The sequence below is a fragment of the Schistocerca piceifrons genome, chromosome 11, assembly GCF_021461385.2.
Source record: "Schistocerca piceifrons isolate TAMUIC-IGC-003096 chromosome 11, iqSchPice1.1, whole genome shotgun sequence".
Classification (NCBI taxonomy): Eukaryota; Metazoa; Arthropoda; class Insecta; order Orthoptera; family Acrididae; genus Schistocerca; species Schistocerca piceifrons.
The window spans coordinates 64,696,464-64,702,562 of record NC_060148.1 but is presented as its reverse complement, the minus strand read 5'-3'; positions in this window follow the sequence as shown (position 1 = coordinate 64,702,562).

Sequence of the window (6,099 nt, the reverse complement as noted above, 5' to 3'; positions counted from 1 at the left end):
TCATCTCGGTTTTATTTATTTATTTATTTATGCATTTATTTTACCTGGCAAGATTAGGGCCTTCAGACCCTCTCTTACACCTAACCAGGCATACTCAGATTGAACGAATTTCAGTTTGTACAGAACATTATGGACATACCACGTTATACAGTATTAATGTTAAAGAAAAAAATAGAGAAATACAAGGATAATTATAGCAATCAAAAAATAATTACAACAATCAAGAATAATAAGCCAATAATAGTAATGACTGTGTATATGAAAGTAAACATATTTTTCTTTTATGAATGTCAGTCCTATTGCTAGTTTGGAATTTTCTCGTTATGTACTTGCAGCTTGTGAGTTTTTCACATCGAGCAGAGATATAAGACGATAGAATGGGGTGAGAGAGATATAGAAGAGGTAGCTAGGTTAGAGGAAGAGAAATATAATGGTAAAATTTGAAGCTATGATGGAAAGGAGAAAGAAAGAGATGAGAGGGGCACAACAGTGGTGGCTCTACCGTCCCTAATATGTAAGTTTTGAGTTCCCTCTTGAATGTTGAGTGGTTCTGGATAAGACGCAGATCACAGGGGAGTGCGTTCCATAGTCGTATGGCTGAGACAGAGAATGACACGGAGAAAGATTTTGTGTTATGTAAAGGTACAGCCAAGATGATAGATGTATCTGATCTGGTATTACGGTTGTGGAATGATGAAAGGTGTTTAGTGTGAGAAGATAAGTATTTGGGGCACCAGTGACTAAGAAATCGATGAAGTAAGCACATCGTGTGGAGATCGCGTACCTTATGTGGGCGTATCCAACCTAGCTGGGAGTATGAAGGACTGATATGATAATACAACCGTATATTGCATACGTATCTAACGCAAGCATTCATCACTAGCTTGAGGCACCTCGAATTGTCACTATTTGTGCTGTGTTGAACTACATCACAGTAGTAAAGATTGGTCAAGACTAGTGGTTGGACTAATTTTTGTTTAACATGGGTTGGAAACATTTTTCTAAATTTTTGGATTGCATGTAGGGAGGAGAGTGATTTCTGGCAAGCTGTGGCTGTTTGTTCTTCCCAGTTTAGGTGCTCATCTAAGGTTATTCCAAGGTCTTTTACTGTTCTTTGGTATGGTAGTTGGGTACCATCGAGGAGTATTTGAGGGACTCTTTCGCTATAAGTACCGGCTGATTAACTTTGGATGAGATATAAGAATGACCTGGGATTTCTTGGGGTTTAGTTTCAGACCTAGGTTCTGTGCCCATCGAGAAACAGAGCAAGGATCTGCCTTCATACTCGCTACTGCTTCAGCAATGTTCTTGGGGCTTGAACTTGTGTACAGTTGGATGTCGTCGGCATATAGATGGTAGTTGCAGGAGTGAATCACTGAAGAAATATCATTAATGTACAGCGAGAAGAGTAATGGACCAAGGACAGAGCCTTGGGGAACTCCAGAGCGCATGTTTTTCCATGATGACTTCTCCCACCCACAAATGACTTGTTGACTTCTGTTATCGAGGTAGCTGTCGAACCAGTGTATTGCGCTGTTTGAGAAATTCAGCTGTTTCATTTTAATTAGTAATATATCAAAGTCAACTGTATCAAAAGCCTTGCTAAAGTCAAGCAGTGTTAGGATGGTAGCTTCACGTCTGTCCATAGCATGTTTAATGTCATCAGTTACTTTGATTAATGCAATTGCTGTGCTATGGTGCTTTCGGAAGCCTGACTGATATTTATCATAGATGTTATGAGTTTTGAGGTAATCTGTCAGTGGTTCATGGACGATGTATTTTAGAGCTTTAGATATTGCAGGTAGTATGCTGATCGGCCTGTAGTCACCTGGCGACTTTTGGTTGTCAGTCTTGGGTATAGGTCGAATTAAACTTTGCTTCCACTCAGTAAGATATGTACTACTGACAAGAGACTGGTTGAAGATGTCTGTGATAAGTGGAATAATAGTGTCTACAACGTTCTTAATCATGCCAATGCTCACTCCATCATTTCCTACTGCCTCGGATGAGATTCTCATAATTGCCTTGTGTACTGTGCCTATAGTGACATGTTTTAGGAAAAACTTGTCTCTCGAGAGATTGATATCTTGGGGCTGGTAATTTGTCGCTGCGTGACAGTTTACAGCTGTTGAGAAGAAATCGTTTAATTCTTCTGTAGACTCTTGATAAACAATGTCAGATCTTCGCTTCCCTATACCGAAACTGCACAGCTTTTTCCACAGTGCAGCAGGTTTCGATATGCCGCATATGACAGAGCAGGCATGTCTGATTTTGGCATTCCTCACGCTTTGCTTGGTTCTGTTTTGGAGTTTCCTGTGGGCTTCATACGCCTCAGAGTTGGGTTACGCTTGAAGGCCCTATGTGCAGCATCGCGTTTATTCATTAACTGGTGTAATTCAGTGATGAGCCACGGAGCGGGAGCTCTCTTTACCTTGACAGTGCATTGAGGAGCATGTTTGTCATACAGTGCAATAATTTTGCGACATAATTCCCGAATTTTTCCGTCTAAAGTCGGTTCATTGCCTATATCATGCCAAGGGATGTCTGAGCAATCCTTTTGAAGAGCGTCATGGTTAAAAATTTTTAGGTTTCTGTAGGTTACTAGGAGAGATTTTTCTTTGGTAGTATGCATTGAGGAGTTTAAGAATATCACATCATGAGCAGAGAGCCCTGGAGCGGATGTCTGATTGGCGCGAATTATTTTATCTGGTCGCTTTGTTGCTATTATATCTATGAGTGTATGTCTGTGCAGTGTGTGATGGGTTGGGTCCAGCGGTGTTATACTCATATCATTGGAGTGGAACAGTCTCCTTAGTTTTTCTGCAGAGTGCGGTTTTAACTGTAAGTCGATGTTTGTGTCGCCCATTACGATTATGTGTTCATACTGTGAGATGAGCAAGGACAGGGCAGACTGAAAGAAGGACATAGCACTGACGTTTGGAGATTTATAGATTACTCCAATTAGCAGTTTCTGATTTGATGTATGTATTTCGAAAAACAAGAACTCTGCTTCTCCTTCGCCCTTTGCATCCGATGTGCATAGTGTTTCAGATCAGAGTGAATGTAGGCACCCACACCACACTGCGTCGTGTTTCACGATCTGCCCTTAGGAGAGAGTAGCCAGTGATTCAGATAGCGTCGGAAGAAATGTTTTTGTTTCAACCAAGATTCAGAGACGAGGATAATATGGAACAGCGACTGGCAGAACAGGTCATAGAACTCGTCGAAGTGAGCCGTTAGCGACTGCGCGTTCATGTCGGCCACAAAGAGCCCACTGCCGGAAGCGCTCCGTCCCATTGTGGCCGCCTATAGGACCGAGCACGCTCCGTTTACCTGCTGGCCGGAAGAGGAACAAAAGCTGTAATTCGCGGGGGAAGACATATTTGCAGGCGTGCCCGAGGTCGTGGCTGACTCGAGCGTCTGTGGGCTAAAGGTGAGAAACAGGCTGGAAGTATCGAACAAGGGAGCCAAGAGAAAGATGGAAAGTGCAGTAGTGGTTACGAAAAAGATAATAGTAGTAGTAGTAGTGGTAGTGACGAGGATGAAAATGATAGATATAGAAAGGCGGATTTAAGGAGATTCCTGTTAATGGAGAAGTGTTAATTCCCATTTGACTGACAATATGAATGTACATGAGCCCTTATGATGGAGTAATAATGAAGCAATGTTTACGTTAAAAAATGAAAAAAAAATTAACTTATATTAGACAGAGTACAATATGAGTCTTTGTGTCTCACGAGATTTCGCTCAGTCTTTCAGTTCGAACATGCTCGTCACCGTTTTCCTCCCTCCTCACATCTTGACTACGATCCTGCCATCCCGGGTCCATAAATTTTGAAGGCCGAACTGTGTTATCGCAGTGTTCAAAACTTTTAGTCTTTCACGCGTCAGATCTTCCCTCAGGGTAACCCCACTCTTGGCGAGTTTTCTTTTCTGAGCAAACACTTCAGTTCTTTTCCAGTAGGACACAAATTTAATTATTATGGGCCTGGGTTTCATGGCACCTGGTATCCTGCGCCGTGTGGACAACACGGTGGCTTCTGTCAATATCACGTCGACCTGCACGCCAAGTTTCTCATGCACGAGGTTAATGAGTAGGAAGTCGGTGTTTTCGCGATCGTTTTCGGCTACCCCGAACAAGCGCAAGCTGTTCCTTCGCTGATACTGCTCAATTTCATCGGTGGCCGCAGAAAATTTAGCTTCTACGTCAGCGGCTTTTGTCTCTTGTGCGGCCAGGGACTTTCTCAGAGACTGGATTTCGGCGCTGTTCCACCCGACAGACTCTTGCAGTTTGTCCATGACCGCGGCCGTCACAGAGTCCGCGATGGATTGCACGGTTACGTCTAGCGTGTCTTTACTGTGCAGCAGCGCGCTCACCTCGGACCGGACGAGTTCCCCGATGTCAGGCAGCGAGGCCTCACCTGCCGCCGGAGACCGGGCGCGCGCGCTGCCTGCGCCCCTGTAGCCTCGCCTGCTGCCGCTTACTCTTGCTCTTCCCATTTTTCACTCACTTATCACTTGTGGTAATCAACGGAGAACAACACACCACGGCAAGTAACACTTGTTTGGTCGGATGCACACGTTGTAGACTGCCGCACTGCTCTGTAACACCTTCAATGAGCGGAAAAACTCGCGAGCCGAAGAAACGTACCTCACTCAGTGGCCGCCATCTTACTTACTTTCCTTTTTATTATCTGCAGCGATAGCAGCGCCCCATGTGGCCAGCAAGCGACACTTCTGAGCACGATATCGGATGAGTGGGAATGCTAACGTTTATACTGATTTGTAACATAACTCTTACAATATGTAGTGTGAGTTGTGCCATAACAATGGACAATAACTAAAAAATTACATCACATTTGTGTTTCCTTAGTGATCTAAACACCCTGGGAGATAAGAAACCGTGCATTACAGGGCAGTTTATTTATGATTCTCTTGTAATTGTACAGAAAATTTCTGAATAATGTCGTTTTCCTTTAATAAGAAAAAATTGCTAGTAAACACCAGAAGACGTGACCTCTTGTGGAAAGACGTCGTATATCTACCCAACAAAACAGAGAGTTGTTCGCTACACTTCAGCCAAACCAGTGAGCGTGCAACATAGGAAACCTGTATGAAACGTAATACATACATATGTAACGTATCAAATAAGCCGCCATAATTGCAAATTAAGGGAAAACCACACAAATGTGATAGTAAATCGTCAGAAGCAATAAAACTATTTCTAAACACAGAGAAACCAATTCCACAATTGTTGCTAAATCTGAGCCACAAACGACAGCCGGCCGTCGTGACCGAGCGGTTCTAGGTGCTTCAGGCTGGAACCGCGCGACCGCTACGGGCGCAGGTTCGAATCCTGCCTTGGGCATGGATGTATGTGATGTCCTTAGGTTAGTTAGGTTTAAGTAGTTCTAAGTTCTAGGGGACTGATGACCTCAGATGTTAAGCCCCATAATGCTCAGAGCCATTTGAACCACAATCGACAAGAATCTTCAATACATTCGCTTTTGAAACAAAAGTAATTACATTTATAAAAATATTCGTGTATTAGAAAGTCGTCTGAAGTGTAAAAAAGTGCGAATCATTGGACTCCATAAAATTTTTTAAGCATAAATGAAAGCGCTTATGATAACTGAAGACGACAGAAATATATCCTTCTCATGCATGAGATGTGTTTACATTCTCTTGCTTTCAACGAAACAAACTGCAAATTTAGAAATATTCGAAAGTATTTCTTATTGAATGAGTTGTAGCTTCTGCCACTGAATCAGTGTGATTCGTCTGTTATTACATGTATTTCACGATAATTCATGTCTCTTGGTAACCTACTAACGCACAGAATGCAAAAATATAACACCTATTCCATTAATTAAGTAGAAAATAATTAAAAACAAACATTATCCTTCCGACGTTTGTGACTGTCTGCTTTTACACCGCTTGGGCGCTAGGTCGCTCCAGATCCCTAGAGTGTGTCGTGACTTGTCTTTATTTCTTAGACTGTGATAAAATGCTCCTCTAGGTTTCTGATTGACAGTCCTCGAATACGGCACAATGCAGCGTCGCAAAACCTTTCAGTTTCATGCCACTTGCTTTATCAAT